The 11,781-nt window shown below is 40.6% G+C and overlaps 1 long non-coding RNA gene across 1 annotated transcript; it reads right to left on the bottom strand.

Moving 5' to 3' along the window:
- Positions 1–1,457: 1,457 nt before the first annotated feature.
- Positions 1,458–5,141, bottom strand: LOC149161171 (uncharacterized). Its single transcript, XR_016261867.1, has 3 exons — positions 4,299–5,141; positions 4,172–4,217; positions 1,458–3,051 (listed from the first exon to the last, which is right to left on the bottom strand). It is a non-coding gene; the product is annotated as an uncharacterized LOC149161171 (long non-coding RNA).
- Positions 5,142–11,781: the final 6,640 nt, after the last annotated feature.

The following is an 11,781-nucleotide window of genomic DNA, read 5'->3' as shown; positions in this document are numbered from 1 at the left end:
TAATGAGTAATTTGAATTGTGTTTTTTTATAATTTTCTATAAATTATGATTTATGTTGTTAATAAAATAAGATGAGATAAGATAATTATATTTATGTCCAACTAATGACCACAAAGTAGGTCAAAGGGACTGTTGAGTACATTGATGTATACACAAAGCCAGAGAACCAAACAATCTCCAATTAAAAATACAATGCATGAAGTAAATCAACATATGGCCCTAGCAAAGAAGATCTAGGACCTAATAGCTCTGAGGATAAGACCCATCTCTCCTAATATATAAGGCCGAATGAATAACGCTGAAGAAACTCAACAATGTCTGTTGGCCCGATGAAGAGCCGATGGCAAGTGCAGACTGTCCACTAAATCGTGTACTGGGGGGGTTCACATATTGAATGTTGGAGGACCTAGTCCGTCTCCTAGGAACAGATCTGAGTCGGAACTACTGCTGACATCTCGTGGCAAAGTAAGGTCTCACGAATCCTCACTGATCTAGAGTCTAGATACGAACTGCTATCAATTGATCTCTTGTTGCCCGTCTAAAGGTAGTAGTACCCTGAAAAAATGTTGTGGTCCCCTGTGTGGGATCTAATCTGATGGGAGGCTAAAAATATAATGAATTTTTATATGTATTGGTTCAAGATAGCAGATGTACTCAATTATATACATATTTTAAAATGTTCTCGATATTTTTATGAATTTAAAGAAGAAAAAGATAACAAACATTATTAATGAAAAATGTATTTAGTGTTTTTGGTTCTTATACATATAGGTATATCCTGTATAGATATATTTTGCGAATTGATATTACTCTCAAAAAATAAATCAGATAGTTGTTTAACAGCTATCAAATATGAGTTGATTTAAAAATTACATGCCTATCTCTACTCTCATCTTTCATCCCAATGCAATCGTTTAGATACCTATATATTGAACTAATTCAAACTCATCCTCAATGCAATCGTTTAGATAACTGTATATTGCACTAATTCAAACTCAATTCATGAGGAAATTTAATTATTAAGTGGTTTCTCTTTCTCCACTCCCTTGCAATGTTATTTTTCTTTCTTATAAATTTCACACCTTGATTAACATATCGTTTCCATCACCAATTGACATTATAGCCAAAATATGGATATCTGAGGTGTGAAGTTCTATCAGAGGAACTATTTGTTGTCTTTTTTTGGGTCAAAAAATGGAGTTCCCTTTGGTTTCACTTAATTTTCAATTCACCACCTATAGTATAAGTATGTTGTGAAAGGGAAAAGTATAAGGTGTGCCATTTAACTTGTAAAAACTTATTTTGAATGAAATAATTTGCCTAAGAATATGCCATATACAAAGTTTAAACACAAGTAACATATGAATTTTTCTTTGGAAGATAATTTCTTTTTTTCTAGCAAGGAAAAAAGACCGCATTAAGAAATTCCTATTGTAGGAAACATATAAAGACCGCATTATGATTAATGTGTCAATTATCCTAATGTCTACTTAATATATAAATTCTTGTGACATGATGAATTTAAAAATGAATGAATATATTGGAAACAATATTAGATTCAATTTTCTAGATATAAGAGATAAAAACATGGATAGTTAAAGGAATGCACTATGTGCATGTACTTGTATAACCTTTTTTTATAAAAAGCCAATTCCTTTGTTTCATTCTTGCTCTAACTACAGTGTGGGCAGATTACAAGAATTATCAAATACTTTTTTATAAAAAGCCAATTCCTTTGTTTCATTCTTGCTCTAACTACAGCATGGGCAGATTACAAGAATTATCAAATTACAAGAAATGGGATTGGAAAAAGGATAGGGGAGACAATGTAGAACATGTATCAGATATGATAAGATTCATTTGTTCTTAGAGATCTTTCGTGCACCTGATCCATCAACTTTGGAAGTGTTTCTAAGAAGGATTCCTATGGTCTTTAATGTTGTGATTCTCTCGCCTCATGGTTATTTTGGCCAAGCAAATGTTCTAAAAATGCTAAAAACTAGTGGATAGGTATATAGCTTTTTTATAATTACAATGAGTTCCATGAAATCCTCTTTTATTGTTGGATAATATTTAGAACATGTTCTTTGATTTCCCTTGATGTTTTGAGCATGAATTTGGAAATACTAGCAATTATATCCACTTAAACAACCTCCAAAAATTCAAAATAAAGATAGTATTACTTGCTATATCCACTTAAAAACCTCAAAAAATTCAAAATAATAAAGACAGTATTACAATACAAGGTATTGATTGGAATCCTTTTCCCTGTTTTATGTTAAAAGACTCGTGATTATTACAAGAAAGCAATGAAATGCTGTTGAGAATTACAACAAGAATGATTAAACAATACACCTCAAATTATTGTGGTAAAATGCAACTCTATTACCCACATTATGTCTACTATATTTAAATTAGCAGTGACCTGATTTAATAAAATCATTTACCATGTAACTATAGCTTTTGATATATGAATTGATTTTCCTTGTATTATGTTCAAGTCTTTAAATGCAAACCTCATATTTTATATTTTTACTTGACCCTTCAGGTTGTGGCTAAAGGACCGAAGATGAGCTACAATGGAGACAGAAGATGAGTTGCAATGGAGGAGGACAGATTCCAGGCCGTATTGCGACCATCCTTGGTAAATTTACGCTATTAAATATCTACAAATGTCAAGCGGAGTCTCTTCTTTGAAAGAAAGAGGAGAAGAGTTGCAATGAAGGACAGATTCCAGAAGGTATTGCGACCATCCTCGGTTAAATATACACTATTAAATATCTACAAATGTCAACCGCAGTCTCTTCTTTGAAAGAAGTATTGACCTAACTCCCTATAGACATTTGCAAACCTGTGAATCGTATCTGCAACCTGAGAATTCCCCATCTTAATTCATGACAACTCGATTAAAAATCACCTCGAGAGATGAGTTATGCACTGAGAGACATTCTGAGAATTCCCCATCTTAATTCATGACAACTCGATTAAAAATACATCGAGAGATGAGTTATGCACCGAGAGACATTGTGCCAAGGTATCGACTTGTTCTCTCTACATATCACAAAATAGAAACAGAAAATACCATGTAGTAAGCCGTAAAGTTGTTCTCTATATAAAATCCAAGGGGCAGGTATTTGCGGAAAAACTCAATAACTACATGATAAGTTGTATGCATATGTATATATATATATATATATAAGCAATATTCAGTTAATTCAATTGAAAAAAAAACAAAAACTCTAACATGAAACGCTATCCATGCTGAAAACAGATTATTCCGGTGAAAAGGTCATTATGTCTATAATTTATACCACGCCTTTATATATAGAGAGTATAAAACAAAACCATTATAAACACATTTAAAACAACCACCAAATGCATATATGGATTCCAACCATCAAATTAAAGGAAATTTATACCACGCCTTTATATATAGAGAGAGTATAAAACAAAACCATTATAAACACATTTAAAACAACCACCAAATGCATATATGGATTCCAACCATCAAATTAAAGGAAAAGTTTCTGCATAGAAGGATAATGTAGAACAAAATATTTATGAATGGAGGGGCTGTTTGAATTCACGTATCTAAACCGGAAATAAAACTACAAAAAAATACCAAAGAAAGGAATTGAGGCTACCCACAGCCAACAATGGCGTGGCAGATGCACTGGAAAGGTCGCTGTCATTTATGAGGAAAAGAAACGACCGCCCTAAGAAAAAACAGTTAATGAATCATAGGCATGACAATATCGAAGTCCGATGGCCGCCAATTTCTTACACGACCGCAGGAAAACTTGATGGAAGAAGCCATAAAAATGAGAGTCACGTTGATTAACCAGCAGGGAAACAAATCAATAATAAAGGAAAATTTTGTAAAATGAGAAAACAAGAAATAGTTAGGATGGGGATGAGGAGTAAATTAAATCCTGCAAGGAAAGATCACTGGCCGAAAAAAAAATGGGGATAACACAAAATTCAAAACCCTAATACAACCCTCGTAAATCTAAACCATCGATATAAAAAACACCACGAAAATTGCTATCAATCAATATATCCACAAGATAAATCACGAAATTCTAAAAGATTTGATCATCTACGCTCTAAACTGTGCGTATATCATTCTATTTGTGTTGTTAGTTTAAAATAGATAAAGAAAAATACCAACCTGAAACCAAGCATTTTTATTGCCTTAAATCCCAAAAGTACTTTCCCTACCAATCCGAATGAAACCGCTTCAGCCTTGCGAAATATATTGTATAAAATCAACATAACTCTGATGAATGTCTACATACCTCGATTCTTTTGTTCATTCCCTGAGTAACATAACCTCGGCCATTTGCTGAGAGATGAAACTTAATAACTTGCTGGGGAAGGAACTTTAAAGTCGCTACCTTTATTCCCTGAAATTGTTACAGAAATTGCCCTTTACTCTCCACTTCCACCAGACACTTCTTCTCTAGATACGGAATGCGTTTTCAAGAGAGCAAATGCCTGGTAGAAGTAGAGAGTAACTGCAAGGTCTTCCGAACACATGCGCTGTTGCAGAATTTGCACATCTAAGCATTGAATACACTGTAGTAGCCTGGTGTTTATTGTTCACATTTCATTGATAGTACCGAATATTACTTGAATGCGGAAAACTCAATGGGAGAAGCCATAAAAGGGAAACCCCCCTAATTAACCAGCGGAAAAATGAAACCAGACGAAAGAGAACCTCAATGGAATAAAAAACCAAGAAATAAGTCATGGCTGCGGCCGATCGACATCCGAGCAGCAGGAGAGCTTGCTAAAGTGAAACACTGGCGGATAGAGAACAGGGATAAAATTGACAACGCCCAAAACCCTAATACACCCTCAGTGAATAGTAACCAGCGATCTAGATCCAACGGCTGGATTAAAGGTCCACGACATATGCCTAAAATAATCTCAACCCTTCATTAATTGTATGTCAATGGTGAATATTAGAGGCGGCTAGAGAACAGGGATAAAATTGACAACGCCCAAAACCCTAATACACCCTCAGTGAATAGTAACCATCGATCTACATCCAACGGCTGGATTAAAGGTCCACGACATATGCCTAAAATAATCTCAACCCTTCATTAATTGTATGTCAATGGTGAATATTAGAAACTCCCTGAAGATCAGAAACCTCAGAAACCTCGTTAAATCGATAATCACATTTAAAAATTAGGTCACACTAGACTTAAAATAATGCCAGGAAACAGGGAACATATATAAAGAAAACATATATACTAGAAGTAGGAATCCCAATCTATCTATCAACTATTTTTTTTGTAAGCTTAGTAGGATTACATCTTCATCGTGTCCAACTTCTCACCCCATGAGATAGCACAACATTTGAACCCAAGGGGAATTTGACCACTCAAATTTATCTTAATTACCCAACAAGAATTAATAAACCCCAAAAGGAATTTTACCACTCAAATCTATCTTAATTACCCAACAAAAGAAAAAGAGTTGTAATTTTACTCCTTCAGATCAAAATTACATTCTATTCTATTTATGTACAAGCACATGTACCTAATCCTCTCAATGAGTTGTTTGTCCCTGCTATAGACAAAAAACCTATGAGATATACCAAATACATATGCATCCAGGGGACGTGTTTTGTATCCAAGGGATAGATCCAGATTCTGCTGGGCTTCACCGAATGTCAGATGATGCTTTGGGACCTACAATAGTTTATGGTAAGCATCTATTGCAGTTGGGGGAATCATAGGAGTTGTTAATTCTAAATGGTCTTCCCTGTTTCATAGATTCTCGCTTTTTCACGTGTCTGCCATATGGTGGAGGTGCGAGTGTAGTTGATTATGTCCTCGCTAGCCAGAGCTTGCTCCCTTTTATTCGCCATCTCTCGATCTCCCCCATCCCCCTTGTTGATCATGCACTTCTTTCCTTCTCTCTTCAGTTTGACTCTCCCCTTCCACCCCTTACTTCCTGTAAGGCCCTGCGGTTCAGTTTCTTGCCTCCGTGAGAAGTGTGAACAGCTTGGACCAAAATGTGTGAGGATACATAAGTATAATGCGCATTAGATGGTGGAACGATGGCTTGTTTATAGCGTGGGAGCGTTTGGCATAACCCACGGCCCGACTTACATGTAATGGCAAACTTGAACGAAGGAAGGATTGTTGGCCAACCAACAATCGGATGGCAAGTGCGATGTGTAAGGGGCATTTTGGCACAAGGTGGTCGAGTCGGCCTGGCAGGGACTCGCCCAACCGCTCGTATAAATACAGCGAGGCGTTGGAGCTTTGGAGATCATTCGAAGATGGACATTCGAACATGAGCACTTGGTGATCAAGGAAAAAGTGCGAAGTAGTGGAGCAAGTCGCAAAAGAGGCGCAAGCATATATGCGCCAGCTCATGGGCAAGCACACACGATACCCACAGGTTTTGGTTATCGGGTGAGGGCACGGGTAAGGAAGGCGCCCGCCGTTCAGAGTGACATGGGTGTCTCAAGTGACTCAGGTAGGTCGCCCGCCTGTCGTGCAAGAGGAAACGCAACAGTGTGTCTCGGGTGACTTGGATAGGTCACCCGCCCGTCGTGCAAGAGGAAACGCGGTGGTGGTGAACGGGTGACTCGGGTAGGTCGCCCACCCATCATGCAACGGTGAACGAAGTTCGGTTGAGGTGTGCGGTTGGCAGCTCGTGTGAGGGCGCGCTCGCCTAGCTCGGGCAAGGAACTCAGTTGGCACACGATGGTGTTGCCTTGTTGTAAAATTGGCTAAGTATAAAACTTGGCGTTTCCCAAGTATACTTGTAAAGCATTGTAAACATTTGAAAGTTGAATAATATATTGTATTCGGGAAACTCATTGTTCAGGGAGTTGCCCCTCCCTTTATACTGTGCAATTGTGTTCTTCATGTATAATTGCTGATGATAATGAATGTGTATGGGTGTTCATTGGTATAAAGGAAACATTAATAATACATGGTTGCGAAAAACAAACTAAGCAGACTAATGATTAGACGTAGTCCATGAACGTAAGTATTGGTGAAAAGAAAGTGTTCGGTGGTGCCGCACCTCGCCAAGTACGGTTGGAAGACTACCGTAGGCCTGGGGCGTAACAGTTGGTATCAGAGCTAGTCTGAAGGTTGGAGAAGTCTTGCAGGGAGCTGGGTGAAGCAAGTGTATACAAACTTGGAAACTTGGAAACATGAAAGTTGGTGACAAAAGACGCAGGTACTTGCAGGTGAAGGAAGTTGGTTTCACATACAAGTGGAACAAGGGCTGGTTCATGGTTGCAGAGAACTTGGTGAAGCTGGTGAATGGTCTATACTAGATCACAAAGGAGGACGATGTTAGCAATGGCAGGTGAATCTCAAGTTGGGGAATCTAGCCATGTTGCGATGGAAGCTTCTCTGACTCTCATTGAAAAGGTGTTGGAAAGAATGAAGGACTTGGAATCTTACTGGACTACGAAGATGAACTTGGTCATAAAGGATCAAGAGGCAAATTCGAAGATGAGGGAAGAATTCGATGAACTACGGACTCAACACAAGTACACTGATCTTATGTGTACACAACTTGAAGTAAAGGTCAAGGAGATTGAAGAGGCAAGAGATCGAGGCTTGGCAGAGATCTTGAACTTGCAAAAATCTCTTGATGAAGCCAGAGATGAGATCGCGGTGTTGAAGAGGGCCATGAGGCATAACTCAGGTGGAGGTCAAGGAACCGGAACCTTATGATAGTACAAGAAGTGCGAAAACTCTTGGCAACTTTCTTTGGGATATGGAGCAATACTTGGAACGCTTGGGTCTATCTGATGATGAGACAAAGGTGAAGGTAGCTGCTCAATTCTTGACGAAGGATGCTAAGATGTGGTGGCAAAGGAGGATGGATTAGATTGCCAATGGCAGTGCTGATGACATAACTTCGTGGGATGATGTGAAGAAGGCTTTGCAGACCCACTTCAATCCTCATAATGAAACATGGGAAGCAAGGATGAAGATTAAGTTCATAAAGCAGACAGGGAACCTACAGACATATCAACAAGAGTTTGCAAGTGCAGTTCTGGAACTTCCTGACATGGCGGAGAGGGACAAAGTGTTCAACTTCATTATTAAATTGAAGCCTTGGGCACGCAATGAAGTGAAAAGGCAGAAGGTTAAGACACTTGAGGAAGCTTTTTCTGCTGTGGATCGATTGGTGGAGCATTATGATGAGACTTCTGATGAGAGGAAGAAGAAGTCCGATACGTCGGAAGAGAAGAAGAAGGATGATGCTTCGAAATCAGATGATAAGTCAAAGACGAAAAAAGCCTTGAAGTGTTGGATATGTGTTGAACCACATACAGTGAAGAATTGTCCTTCAAGACCGAAAGTGACCGCTATTGCACAGTCTAATACGAAGAATGAAGAAGCTTCTGTGGGGATGATGCAGATTCTTGGAGCTGTTGCTGCTACAGAGGTGGTCTCTTGGAGAGATCCTAAGAGGAACAGTTTGGAGTATGTTCGGATGAAGATTGTGGGTGTTGATGTACTCACTATGGTGGATAGTGGGGCTACTCACAACTTCATGAGCGAAGATATTGCGAGAAGGATTGGGCTGAAGTTTGTACCGATGAAGGCACAAATGAAGATAGTGAATTCTCCTCCTAATTGTGTTCTTGGTGTAGCTGAAAGAGTGGACACAACACTAGGTGAGTGGACCGAGAAAGTCGACTTCACTATAGTGCGGATTGATGACTATGAAGCTATACTGGGGATGGAATTCTTGAAACAATTTGATGCTATGATTGTTCCACATTTGAAGAGGTTGTACATTTACGATGGAAGGGAAGACGTACCCATTGGTGTAACAAGCCCTGATTGTAAACTGGCAGTGATGCAGATGGAGGATGAGAAGCGCATGGAAGACATGAGTAAGCGGTTGTCTACTATTGAGACAAAGCTTACCGAGCAGTCATTGGTTATCAGGACACTATCCGATAGTATCTTGGATTTGTCAAGAAGGCTAGAGGTGGTTGAGGATGATGATGATGACGAGGAGGCTTATGTGAGGCCGCAGGTCCGAGAGGAGGATCGGGTTGCATATCTACAGAGAATGGAGATAGAAAATCCTGACAGATGGATTGAGCTTATTAGTGAGGGTGAGCCTTCGGGCTCTACTCCCTCTACATCTTCTTAGATGACATAGAAGACGGGGCTCATTGTTAGCTGCTCGTGGCAGTGAGTCCTTAAAGCAAGTTGAGCAGGTATGACAAATGGTGCAGGAATGGTTCAGCATTAAGCATCATGACATGTTGCAGATGGGATCGAGTTTCCATGGACCTAAGCATGGGTGAGATTCTTGGTGAGTCCAGGATGTGGTAGAATCCGAGATAAACTGGTGAAGGCATAAGGATGGACATTCTTATGATTTGAGTGTGACAGTTGGACTGATCACCCAACTAGTTCAAGTCATGAGGGCTAGCATTGTACCATAGAGATGTTGGCATCAGGCAGACAAGGAGGACGGTTCACAAGATGGGACGACACATGATGGAGATGGTGGTTTTGCATATGTTGCAGGGATGTTTGCAATATGTGGAGGAGTTGATATCATGGACCAAGGATGAGACAGTGGTTGATGATGATCTTAGTGGATGGCTACCAGGATGGCATGATTGTCGAGGACAACAATGACTTCAGGTGGAGGAGGATGTAAGAACTTGCGGTTCGGTTTCTTGCCTCTATGCGAAGTGCGAACAGCTTGGACCGAAATGTGCGAGGATACATAAGTATAATGCGCATTAGATGGTTGAGTGATAGCTTGTTTATAGCGTGGGAGCGTTTGGCATAACCCACAGGCCGACTTACATGTGATGGCAAACTTGAACGAAGGATTGTTGGCCGACCAACAATCAGATGGCAAGTGCGATGTGTAAGCGGCATTTTGGCACGCGGTGGTCGATTCGGCCTGGGCAGCGACTCGCCCAACCGCTCGTATAAATACAACGAGGCGTTGGAGCTTTGGAGATCATTCGAAGATGGACATTCGAACATGAGCATGGTGATCAAGGAAAAAGTGCGAAGTAGTTGAGTAGGTCACAAAAGAGGCGCAAGCATATATGCGCCCGCTCTTGGGCAAGCACACACAATATGCACAAGTTTCGGTTATCGGGTGAGGGCGCGAGTAAGGAAGGCGCCCGCCGTTCGGAGTGACACAGGTGTCTCGAGTGACTCAGGTAGGTCGTCCGCCTGTCGTGCAAGAGGAAACGCGGCGGTGTGTCTCGGGTGACTCGGGTAGGTCGCCCGCCCATCATGCAAGAGGAAACGCGGTGGTGGTGAACAGGGGACTTGGGTAGGTCGCCCGCCCATCATGCAGCGGTGTACGAAGTTCAATTGAGGAGTGCGGTTGGCAGCTCGTGTGAGGGCACGCCCGCCCAACTCGAGCAAGGAACTCAGTTGGCACACGGTGATGTTGCCTTGTTGTAAAATTAGCTAAGTATGAAACTTGATGTTTCCCAAGTATGCTTGTAAAGCATTGTAAACATTTGAAAGTTGAATAATATATTGTATTCGGGCAGACTCATTGTTCAGGGAGTTGCCCCTCCCTTTATACTGTGCAATTGTGTTCTTCATGTATAATCGCTGATGATAATGAATGTGTATGGGTGTTCATTGGTATAAAGGAAACGTTAATAATACTTGGTTGCAAAAAACAAGCTAAGTAGACTAATGGTTAGGTGTAGTCCATAAACATAAATATTGGTGAAAAGAAAGTATTCGGTGGTGCCGCACCTCGCCAAGTACGGTTGGAAAACTACCGTAGGCCTGGGGCGTTATACTTCCCCTCGAGGCCCACCTCGAACCACCTTTTGATTTGATGAAAGCAACCCTGACATCTTCTCCTCTATTTTATGCAAGATGCTCCCATCAGAAACCCAATACTCCTTGCTTGATTCTGCTTCCACTAAATACACCCATCTTTCATATGCCATTTGGGAAGCAACACTCAAATCCTTCCTTCACTCCACTCATTCCACTTTCGCCTCCCATAAAGTTGGATCTTGCCCCATGGACAAATGGTACGATGACGAATGCAAAACTCTACATCGAGAACTTCAATATGCTTTCACCCACTCTCAACCCTTCTACCCTAATATCAAAGCTTCTTACCATCGTCTCCTTCGTCACAAGAAACGACTCTTTGTCTCTCATAGAAGACGAGAACTTTCTGCTCTCCTTGCCCACTCCCCTAAACAATTATGGCATACCATCCTTCCCCGACGCTCCCCTCTTCCATCTGACCTTGACCCTACATCCATGTTCTCTCACACTTCCAACCTTTATGATATTTCGGGGCACGGCAAAGTTCATGTTACCTACCCACCCCCCTCTTGTTACCTATTCTCAAACAAAGATATTAGAGAGGCCATTTGGGTGTTGAACAACAACAAAGCAGATGACGAGGAAGGCTGCCAAGCAAAGTTCTTTAAACACGGTTTCTGTGCTTTGGTTAGTTACTTGGCTGATCTCTTCAACCATGTAGTCCGTGAAGGTTTTCCACTAGCATGGTCACACCACATCATCCATCCAATCCACAAATCAATCCATAAACCAGGCTCCAACTAAAATCCTAATAACTACAAAACGATCATGCTGGGCCACACGTTCTCGAAGTTGTATGTTACTGTTCTACGTAGGAAGCTCTCCAGTGACCTTGAAAAAAGACAACTCAGAGCTAGGGGACAGGTAGGTTTTTGACCATCTCATCAGACCATTGACCACATCTTCACCCTTTGCATCGTGATTGAGGAGGCACGAC

This window comes from Pinus tabuliformis, chromosome 5_2 (assembly GCF_031772625.1).
Source record: "Pinus tabuliformis cultivar Carrire ecotype Pingquan chromosome 5_2, CPIR1, whole genome shotgun sequence".
Classification (NCBI taxonomy): Eukaryota; Viridiplantae; Streptophyta; class Pinopsida; order Pinales; family Pinaceae; genus Pinus; species Pinus tabuliformis.
This window is presented reverse-complemented; position numbering and strand designations above follow the sequence as displayed.